At 46.8% G+C, this 11,560-nt stretch overlaps 1 long non-coding RNA gene across 1 annotated transcript; it reads right to left on the bottom strand.

The window, feature by feature from the left end:
- Positions 1-1,128: 1,128 nt before the first annotated feature.
- Positions 1,129-11,539, bottom strand: LOC135808615 (uncharacterized). The gene is made up of 3 exons (XR_010552096.1): positions 11,083-11,539; positions 3,851-6,900; positions 1,129-1,276 (listed from the first exon to the last, which is right to left on the bottom strand). It is a non-coding gene; the product is annotated as an uncharacterized LOC135808615 (long non-coding RNA).
- Between the last annotated feature and the right edge of the window lie 21 nt (positions 11,540-11,560).

The following is an 11,560-nucleotide window of genomic DNA, read 5'->3' as shown; positions in this document are numbered from 1 at the left end:
TCGGTGATATCATGGCAGTCTCTTTTCCAAATCTTGCCAAACGTACTGTATGCAGCTTTGCAACCAGGATTTGTGAACGCCTGGTGAACAAGCTTCTTCGTAGTGATGCTGGGCAAATACATGTAGGTTGGTACTGGCTTGTTGTGTCCATGTCGAGCCGCAGGTTAAGGGAGGCCATGAACTATAGCATAATACTAGCATAGCATAACGCTCTATAAAATGCTTCAGCTCCACAACATCTTCTACAGGCAGTGCATTCCAGAGTTCTGTGTTGGGCTGATTACACTTGCACTGACAGCAGCCTGTAGATTTCAGCACCCAGGGCTTGATCCTGGAGGCACACACAAAGACTTCCTGACATGCATGTACTGATGACTTCCACACCAGCCACTGACTCCGTACTTCAGTAGTTCAGAGTAGTGTTGTTGAGCCCCATCTATCACATCTCCCAGCATGCTGGACGCGCTGGGTAGCCTCACCACGTCTCCTGAGCACGTCTAGCTTTCCGCCTACACACAAGCAGCGATCTCAGTGTCTTGATCAGGACCTGCGCTGTGTGTGCTGTAAGTGCAAGCAAGGTTTCAAGTGTCACGCTCTTGAAACAGCACCAGTGCGGAACACCTACAGCGCTTGTCAAACTTGTCACGCGCCTCCTGGATTGTAGACAGTACTTGAACCGATTTTTCTTGGTGTGCACTCTGTATATTGCCGGCATTGAGGGGCTGGGCTGGTGGCAGAACCGACGCCTGATCGAAATTCTCCTCCGCATCACCGTCCAGCTCGATCAGCGTTACGTCCTGCGATTCCACATCCGACTCTCCTCGGCACTGCTGTCATCAGAACTGCGATTGGACCAGGCCAAAAAATGACTATTCATCGTGAAGGAGTTCGGCTAAAACCTCTGGGGAGAAGCCCGCAGCAATTTGAGCTAGCGACTGTCTTCTGCTTCGTTCCGCCATGACTCTCACCTTGTAATCTTCAAAAATCGACAGATCGTGACGTTTTGTTCTTTTTCTCGAAAAAATTACGAAGCACCTAAGGTCGGTTTTCGCAGAGCGCGGGTCAGATTATAAAAACGTGTGGCCTTATATGAAAATGAAAATGAAATAAAAGTAAATCAATCCAAAACCAAAATCAATTATAAAAATCAATCCAAAACCCAAATGAATTGTACAGGTAGCATATGTGATTTACTTTGGAGCTTGAAGTAATACACAAAGAGAATGAAAATCAATGATTAGTAAATGAAGATCGACGTACGTGTACATTTATCAAGCTTAAGGTGGCGCTACACCTTTCCGGCACCGTCCCACGTAAGCACACATATCTCAGCAATGGGTAAACAGATTCTTATAAAATTTTCAGCATTTACTCCTTGGATATACCCGTTTCAGAAACAGCAAACATAAAGCCAAAGATGCCATCTATCTACTGTTGGCATACATGTGACGGATCTGTTCGCAAAATCCGCCGAAAGGTTCGCCTGTAACCACAATATAGAAGACCATGCGTCCTATGCAATAAAATGAGTGCCACTGCAGTGTCTCACACACACATGGCAAGACATTGAACCAAAGAAAGGGGACACCAGCAAAACAAGCCAGCAAGTGCAGGAGATTGAAAAGAAAAGAACGATAAGCACAAAAAATAACAAAAGGTTTGACCTGTGCTATCATGAGCATATGAAGAGCAGCCCTCTGAAACTTCGGTTCAATGTCTAGCTAATGCTTCACAGATTTCAAAAATGTATACTTTGTTGGGTCTGCAGGCCACGGTTATCTCAGTAGCTTGGTTAAGAGTTGCGGGAATAGCCAAAAAAAGGGGAAAATTGCAGTATAATACATGTATTTACAATCTGTGTCCACCACGCCAGCTACTTTTTAGAAGGCCCCAGTCTCATAAGTGAGACCTTCGTCATCAACAGTCTGCTCCTCCACACCCTACCTCACTCTCCTTTGCCTCTTCCTTGCACTCTTCACTTCATCTGAGGATTTCCTGGCTGCATTCTTGGCTTGCTCACGGTCCAACTTCTCAAGCGCTGTCCGCGTGTAGTGACCAGCTGTCAGGCCCATCGCTTCAAGAATCTACTCAGAGGCCTTGTTCTTCTCGTTGAAGCAAGCAGTGACTATGGCAACAGCTGTCTGGACAGTCCTTGACGAGCAAAAGACAGTCTTTGAACAAATCTGCCAAATGAGGCCATTGATGCACTCGTTCCGATTCTGAGTAGCGCCACGCAAGCATTTCTCGAGAAGTTGCCTCTCAGTTAGCCGCAAGTACACAGGCTTGATGACTTTGAAGACTGCATCCGGCAGGCTCTTCATATGTTGGTATTCAGGGCCACCAGCTTGATGACTCTGCCACTTGCACCAACTATCTGGTCCAGGGGGCAGAACTGATGCTGCGGCTTGTCATCTGTTGAAACACAATGCACGACCGATGCCCATATCGCGCATGCCATGCCTTGCAGGTCATTGCCATGTCCACGTACGTTGGCAGTATACTGCTCCTTGCTGATCTCATGTTTGCTCAGCTTCCTCTGGAATATTGTGCACTGCTGGCAGTGCCGGGAGAGGACTTCGTAGTCGATGACTTTGCCAGTATCCCATGAGATGGCAAGAAACGCTCCATGTAGCGAGGTAAAGCCGCGTCGCATCCACGTTCCGTCGTAAGTGACGGCAATATCAGGGGAAGACGCCAACTCCTTGGCATTCGCAGCTGCACGCTCATGCTGCTGGTGGCAACAACTCTACTGGCCTTTGCTAGTACCTTGGTGTGCTTCTGGTATGCAGGCATATTCATGACAGTGCAGAATTTCACAAGGGATGCCCACGTCCTATCCATGTCATTGCAGTAGCCGGCTTTCTGTTCACATCCCAGCAGTGCCCAGTCTTCTTGGACATAGCTTCACGGCTTTCAGCCTCGCAGCTGTCACAGGCCAGCGATAGAGTTGAAGCCAAACCTTCACGTCGTACTTCACATAGTGTAAGGGTGCCATGGCACGCTGAGCAACAGGCACTATCAGCAAGTAAATTTTGTAAACATTCTAAATAAATAATTCGGCTCCCGGTCGTCAGGTAATCATCACCGTCGCGCTCATCTCCAGAGCTGTTGCTGTCACTGTCACTAGATGTCTCACTCTCACCAGAATTAGACTGTTGGACTTCGGCATCATCCCTATCTTCTGGCAACACAGAAGAGTCTTCTGCCACGACAATTTTCGTAATTTCACTCGACAATTTAAAAATTATTTAGCACATTGATTTCCATGGAATTTGCGCTTCTTTGGACGACCAGGACGGCCTACGTACTGCCTCTTGCCCATAGTGATCAAGGAAGGTTCCACAAAACAGATGAAAGCCAACAAAGCAGCTAAACTGATAAAGAGCTACAATTTGGAGATTGGAGATTGCTGGTATAAAAATATTTACCAAAAATTTGAAGTACGACATGCGCACTGTGCATGTGTGTGGTGACATGCGCACTGGCACTGCATGCTGATGCCGATGGTGATGTCAGCTCTGCGTGGGGCGCAGCAAGGTAAAACCAGGGAGATTTTCAGCCTTTCCGCGAAGTTTCATCGCTAAAATGCCAGCGAAATCAAAGTTACACCCAAAACATGTGTAATGTAAATTCTAATGCGTAAAAATTTGAATTTTTGAATTTACAATTACTATTTTTGACAATAGCGGCCTTTGAAAGTCCATATCTCAAAAACTACTGAAGCAATTCACTTCAAATTTTCGGGAAGTGCGGTTGGAACCTACCCAGAGGGTCTGGAAGCGAAAATGGGGTCAAAATCCAAAATTCGATTTTTGACCCTCTGAAAGGTGCCGGAAAGGTGTAGCGCCACCTTAAAAACGCATTGAGGGTGTTGCTGGACTTTAATTGCTGAGGAAGAGAATCCCATAATTGGTATGCTAGGAATACCATGAATACAGGCGATTTGCTCATGGAATTGTTTCTTGCAATCGGGAAACGAAGCGAGTTCCGGCTTGTTGAGGATTCATTGAACCAGTTTAATTAAGGAATGCTGCACATGCTGAGGGGCAGTGATAAGTTTGATTTTGTGAATGTATACGCAGGAGGATCGGTCACTAAAAATGTAATGTTTCAGAGGAAATGTAAAGCAATTTTCATAGAGAACGGCTATGTTGGTCTCGGGCGGCAAACGAAGTATTGCCCGGAGAATCCGTCGATGCACAATCAGTGACAATCTCCAGCTTTGCAAAGAGGCCATTACTAGCGCCACACCACACCACACAGCAATACAAGAAAATAGGCAAAACGTATGTATGATAAAAGGTCTTTCGGCATTCTGGTGAAATGTGGGGGAGATGGCCATAAAGAATACCGACGACTGAGCTTGCCCGCTTTTCCAGATTCTGGAAATGGTGGGACCAGTCCAATTTGCTATCAAGTGTAACGCCAAGGTGCTTGTGACGAGAGGTTATAGGTATCGGGGTAGGATCATCGGGGAAATGGAAAATAAAAGTTTGAAGATGTGCAACATCTGATGACGCGTTGGGGACGACACACATGATCTCGGTGTTGGCGGAGTTCGGGCGGAGTTTCCACCTTCGCATCCACTTGACCACACAGTCTATTCCTACCTGCAGGTCTTGACACGCGACGGGGAGCGACCGGTGACTAGCCAGCAGAGTGGTGTCGTCCGCATATAGCGAGGTGTTGAGAATTGCACCCGGATATCATTCACATACATTAGAAAATGTACTGTACGAGAAAGTATAGGGAAATCAACACAGTCCAGCACTGCCCACATTATTATTATTATTACACCTTCCAGTGGCTAAAGATGAATCAGTGCCAATATAGATGAGGAGGGGACGTTTGCCAGCCATGGCGTAGAAAGAAAGTATAAGAAGTGTGGTGGTGCACCAATACCATGGTAAGTAATAGAGGAAGGGGAGCAGTACAACCGACGTGAGACGACCGAGACTAAACAGGTATATTGACTATTGAATGGGAATGTTGAAATGCTGCTTTGCAAGATTGCGAAACGAGGGAAGCGACTTTGCCTGACGGGCATGAAGGGGCAACGCCAGCCATTTAGTATAAGAGCTGAAAAAGGGGGAAGATACAAACAGAGATGTAGTAGCTCGGGGGAGACGGACTTTACTACGTGTGGGGGAGTTCGAAACAAACCAATTAAGTTGCTGTAGGTGTGGGGGGGGGGGGGGATATGCCAAGGTAAATTGCGTGCACAAGACAGCACATTATAACATCGAGATAACTCTGCAGGGGGGGCACAGGTTGCAATTTTGTACAAGTCCGAGTTAGAAATGTAGCGGCTAGTTCTAAATATCAGGCGGAGGATACGGCGGTTGAGAATTTCCAACCTAATGGGCCAACTTGATAGTACCTGACAAGGCCCAGGTGAGCACTCTTTTACCCGTCTCAGTGAAACAAGTGTGGCTGCTCAGTGAAAGGAGAGAACCGGGGAGTCGCACTCAAACCAGGTTTCGTTTGCGAACAGCTCCCTGCAGAAAAGAAAACGTCCTTCTACGAGATTGTGGTCCTGATGGAAGGAAAGACTCATGATAACCACACTCAAAAAGATGTCCCGACTGAGTGCGTAGACAAGTGCCAACGGGTCGAGACCATTGACCGGAGACCCAAGGTGGAGGTGGCTGTGGCTGATCTCGCATCACCAGGCTACCTCCCTACTACTCCCTTGTGTTTGTTGTTACATTTGTGTGCTGTACAAAGTAACATGAATACAATCATTGTATTGTATTGTATTGTATTGTCATTGAGTACAAGTGCAGTAGTACATGTACATGTATCCCCCCCCTGCTCCCTGTCTATTTTTCACCTGTGCAGCTACTGCAGACGGTATACATAATTGTACGCCAAAACTGGCGATGTCGAACCGATGCACGCACTGCTGTACACTAGTGTTGGTGCACCGGCTGAGGTATGCCTGAGGCTGAAACAGTGCACACTCCAGGACACTGTAAGTCTGATCTTCTGTGTTGGTGTACATCGCGGGGGCCGCAGCACCGGTACTTCGGGTGGTCCGGCCCAATGGGATACTTGTCCGGAATTGAACATTATTGACAAAAAAACGCTGTTTTGCAACGTTTTCCTGAAATATGTTCCAGCCATGGCTGGACCTGCCGGTAAGGCAGTATACGACCATGCATCATGCAACGTTTAAGTGAACTGAGGATCCTGACAACACTTGGTAGAGTGTGTAGGCAGTTTCTAGGTACAAGTATCTGAAGAAAGCCGGTTAGTCATGCGCACAGTCAGTCATTCTTCATTATCCATGACCGGTCATTCACATCCGTTCCACTGCGGCACACTATGCTTTGTGTCAACACTGCTGTTCCTTCAGCTGGTGATTCGGCTGCTTTGGCTGCTCCTGCTGGGGCGACGGCTGCTGCTGTGGTTGCTTCGGCTGGTCTTGCTGCTATGCCGATGCTGCTGATGCAATCCTTGCTCACGGTGGCTGCTCCTGTCACTAGCTATTCCTGCCTCTGCTGCTGGGTCACTGCCGCTGCCAGCACTACATACATACAGGCTACTCAGTGCTGCTGCTGCTGCTGTTGCCACCACTGCCTCCCTCTCTTCTCCACTGCTTCCACTTTCGTGTTGTCACTACTACTGCTGCTGCTGCTGCTGCTGTTTCTGCTTATGCTTCTGGGCAACAATTACTCACTGCACCTCTGTTACAATCACTGCTGCTGTGACTCAGTAGTGATCATCGGATTCGGATAGGTCACTCATTGACATATCTGTCTTATAGTACTCTCCGTGCAGCCGGGCTGGTGAACCTTCCAAGCTCGTGTCAACAACACTGGTATGTTGCTATGTGTAGCCCATTTCCTGGTCATAGTCCATTATGTCATATGTACAATTCCATGAGCTCATTTTGACCTGTAGAGGAACAAGGAAACATTCAAAAGCATACAATTTACTCCGATTGATTCATTTCAACACATTCATCGCCGCCTTTCCTTACCACTACTATTGAACATGACACTGGGTGACAGCACACGTGAAATAGAACTAGCCTTCTCCCCCTGGCCCCTGCCAAACAGCAGCACACCGGTCGGTTAGTTTCAATACTAGTATTCACTTCTTAATAATAAACGGCGAGGGCGCAGGAGGAGAAAGACAAAAACAAGACACAAAAAAATGTACAACGAAAAAGACACACCGAAGCAACAAAGAACAAGCAGTGATAAAGAGGTGACAAATCAGGATGACCAATCAGGGACCAATACGTACAGAATCCATGACCAAGACCAAGACCAAGACAACCAGACCACGGACGAATCACACATCACTCTCATTCCCAGACCAAACTAGCACTGCGCATGTACAGCATTCACTTGACAGTCACCTCACACAGACGGAAGCAGATTCTCACACTCTGACAACGCATACTCTTGCATGCACCACACACCATAAACGTCACACATCACACCATACTTGCACGTACACTTAGACCATATATGACATCAGACACTGGACTCTATGAGACAAGAACCAAATACAACAACATGCGTAAATAATACTCGCAGCACACGTGACAGTGGACATGGTGGTGGCTGGTACCGCACAGTCCCCAATTACACAGCAAGAGTGCACACCCTCCCCTCTCCTGAGTCCTGATGGTAGAAGGGGGGGGGGGGGGGGGGGCGAATATGCTTGCGCAAATTTTCGCATATTTTGATCCTTTTGACACAAGGTCGCATAAAGTAGCAAATCTAGCATATTGTACCAAATGTAGCATATTTTGCTACAAGGAGCAAAGAATTCGCATAAATATAGGGATAATCATAGGGCAGATTGCGGAAATGGACAAGGAAACTTACCATGGCACGCTCGGTCAGGGAACACTTCCAAACTTATCCTGGAAGGAAAAATGCTCATCCACACTAGGCCTCAGCGGCTAATGCTAGCATTAAAAGTAGCATTAAAGGCCTTTTTTGGAAACTAGCATTGCTCTAGCATTGCAAGCAGGTTTTATGGGGTAAAAAGCATTAAAATGGGCCTGGGGGCTAAAAACCTTTCCAAGTCATACGCTGCAATGACCCATATGGTAATGTTTGCACCAATTATGGAGTCTGGGCCTCTTCTGGCACACAGCAAGTGCACAACAGGATTCAAGGGTACATATATGCCATACAGTAACAAAATGGGTACTCTTGGTCCGGCCACAGTCAAAATACCGTTACCGCTAGCGTTATCGTCTCAATGCTAAGGGTGCCTATTTGGAAGCGCCAAACCTCCACACACACACCATGGTGCCCTGTTTCATCTGATCGTGTCTACAATGAAATTAGACACAAGACCATCCGAAAAAGTATTTCTGTACACCATTTTCTTTCCTTTTTATTTGTGCTGAAACAAGCATTAATGCTGCAAACGAGCACTCAACCTAGCATTAGCAACCAAAATAACTAGCATTGCCAAAAGCATTTTTGCCCAAAAAAACTAGCATTAGCCGCTGAGGCCTAATCCACACGGGGCGAAAATTTGACCCGAGAAGAGAGTGTCCGCGACTCAAGGTCGCATAAAGTAGCAAATCTAGCATATTGTACCAAATGTAGCATATTTTGCTACAAGGAGCAAAGAATTCGGATAATTATCACTGATATCAGTTCATATTTCGAGCATATTTCGAGCATATTTGTCTGCTTTTGTGTGATTTCGAAGCATATTTTGAAGCAAGTGGCCAATATGCGAAAAGCATAATATGCGAAATTTTTGAGCATATTTGGGCCCTCCCTACCTGATGGTCCATGGTTTGACTCCGAGAGCCGTGTTACACTCCATCTCATTTTTTTACTTCGAAGTATAATTACCAGGCTGTATAATCAGTGTATAGTCACTTTTCGCTTTTCCATTCCCTCAACCAGTGATCAATGTGATCTTATTTTAGTTCAAATTCCCCACCCACCATGCATCTGTGCTCTCTGTCCGACCTGGGTCACCACATCAGTACCACAACCTCAAGTTGTTGGAGGTAGCGAAATGAAAAAGGATATCTCCATGAAGCCAATTCAGTGCTTCACTGATGAGATACATGTGTGTATTGTTGAAATAGCTGTATGGAGGAATTTACAGGAATGCCAATATGATATCCACATGTACAACAACTTGGAGTCAGGTTGCTGGTGTAGTGAGCAAGATCGGCCAGAGAGCACATGTGTGTGTGTGTGGGGGGGGGGGGGGGGGGGGCGCGAATTGATGAACATGCCGTAAGCTCCTGCTTACCCGCCTACCTGGCTAGGCCATCCAGAATTAATTCGTTGTTTCGGGTCACCCGACTGACCATCTTTTTTCACCCGACTGCAAAATGTTTTTTTTTATAGTGCATGCAAATGTACAGACTAGACTATGTACACACGCGACCCTAATAATAGCAGTCCAGATATCGACCTCAGAAGCAGCCATGGCTAGCCAAATGACAGGATGCAGCGCTTGGTGACGACGTTGTATTCTATCTCCGATCCGCAATCAGTCCTGAAACAGCATCAGCTCCGCCACCTTGTCGCTATTTACAGAAGTTTTCAAGGTGACAGCTGCTCGCCGGTCAGACTCGTTTGCCAGCGAGGCCAAGATCTGGTCCTGGAGGGGACCTGGATCTCATGGGACAATGACTGCGCTGGATTGTCTACACTACAGTCAGATTTGATCGACTGCCGGCTAGATGGACAAAAGCTATTCGATGTACATGTACATGTACGTAACCAAAATAAAAAATAAACCCGACCGACCGACCCTGGTACGGATGAGTGAAGTTACCCGAAACAACGAATTAATTCTAGGTGGCCCTCTCTCCACAAATGGCCTACCTATAGTGACGAGGGACTACGAATCGAGGTAACACTGTCAAAGCATGTTTCTGCCAAGCAAGCAGGTGAAGCTGGCCTCATCAAACAATCACGTGACCTGGCTGGCTTCCTCAGATTCTGCACAATGTACTTTGAATGATGGAGACAACTACAAAAGTCATTGGCATGCACATCGGAGATACCTCTATGGTCCCTGACAATCATTCAAAGCCTTGAAAGGACAAATTCGCTCCTGTCCCAAATAAGGAAATAATCGATAGTGAAAATTATCCAGGTACCACTCAATCTGAGCCATACTGGAGCCGGGAGATGGAAGATCTATAAATTGCTCGCTCCGGATTCAAATCTTTCAACTCCTGATCCGGATAACAAATCGAACACTGCCCAGGTTTTCAAGAATGATTTTCTTTTTTCTTCCTTGCTTTATTCCCGTCACTATCAACTAGAGTTGACACAAAGTATCCAGAGAACGGTTGTACATTCTTTCCTCTAGCTTTTGTCAGTGTGATTGGCTAAAATAATGAAATCTATAAATTTATGGCACCTGTATACTAGTATTATCAAAAGTATATACCCCTAAGAGTGTGCAACTCATGGTACCCTTTCTATGGGGTTCGCCGATGGCGAAAACTCACATCACGTAGGGTGGTGTCGCAGTTGTACGTTTCCAGCCCGTTTTTAGCGAGCAGCGGAGTAATAAAAAAGCACTCTCTGACAGAAACTCACTGTGTGTATGCAAATCCCCGGCATGATCATGGCAGATATTCGGATTGCGCGAACGCTATTCTTCGTTTGTACGTAGTACGAAACGTACCGGAGACACGCGATGTGAGTTTTCGCCGTCGGAGACCCCATATGCAGAGTTGCACACTCTGGGGGGGGGGGGGGGGGGGGTTATATATACTCTAGGTATTATGATGCCCATGATTGTCCGGACAAATAGATAATCCAGACATGTTGTCCTGAATCACTGACCCAAGGCCAAGGTGTCCAGAAAAGTGAGGTTCAACTCAACAGTATATCTAGGGGCATGATAATAGCTTTACCCCGCAACATCTTACTGCTTAGTGCTCAATCTGCAGCATTTCTGTGATACTGTTATCATGATTGTACATCATGAGATTGTGGTGCAATCATGTTCATCCACGACTGTACATGATGTTTTGCCAGAAGTGCGTACCTGACTGTGTTTTCTACTAGGAAAGTCTACTTGGCAGACACGCATCCTAGATCCTACTTTCCTAGCTCCTACCTGCATGCCTGAACTGACTGAAGAACTTCAACACCGAGTGGCAGATAGTGAATGTGGCGGTTACCCTCAGCGGTGCCGATCGTTCCTGTCAAGTGTTGCCTACATAAGCTTGCTGCCACGTTTACCAGGCGCTGGACTGCAGTGCAGAAGATCCACGGAGGACGGCGTCGCGATTTACTGCTGCCTGGTCTTGGCGACCAAACACCCATGCCACCGGTTGTATTGCCGCATATGCATCTCCGCTGAAGAGCTTCAAGTGGTTTCCCAATTCAAAATTGAGAATGGACAACTGCTCTTCGCTGCTGGCTGATCCTGGTCCTGTTATGTGGGGCCTGACCCCTTCCGCGTGGCAAGTCGACGATCTGCTGTATGCTGTATGCTGTACCGGCTAGTCACCTAACAATACGGTACGTTCATCCATGCGCAGTCGTTATGACCTGATACATGATGTGAACGAGGTGGCATCGAACCCACTCCC

The sequence above is a fragment of the Sycon ciliatum genome, chromosome 2 (genome assembly GCF_964019385.1).
Source record: "Sycon ciliatum chromosome 2, ocSycCili1.1, whole genome shotgun sequence".
Lineage (NCBI taxonomy): Eukaryota > Metazoa > Porifera > Calcarea > Leucosolenida > Sycettidae > Sycon > Sycon ciliatum.
The sequence above is the reverse complement of the archived record's forward strand: the minus strand, read 5'-3'. Positions and strand labels throughout refer to the sequence as shown.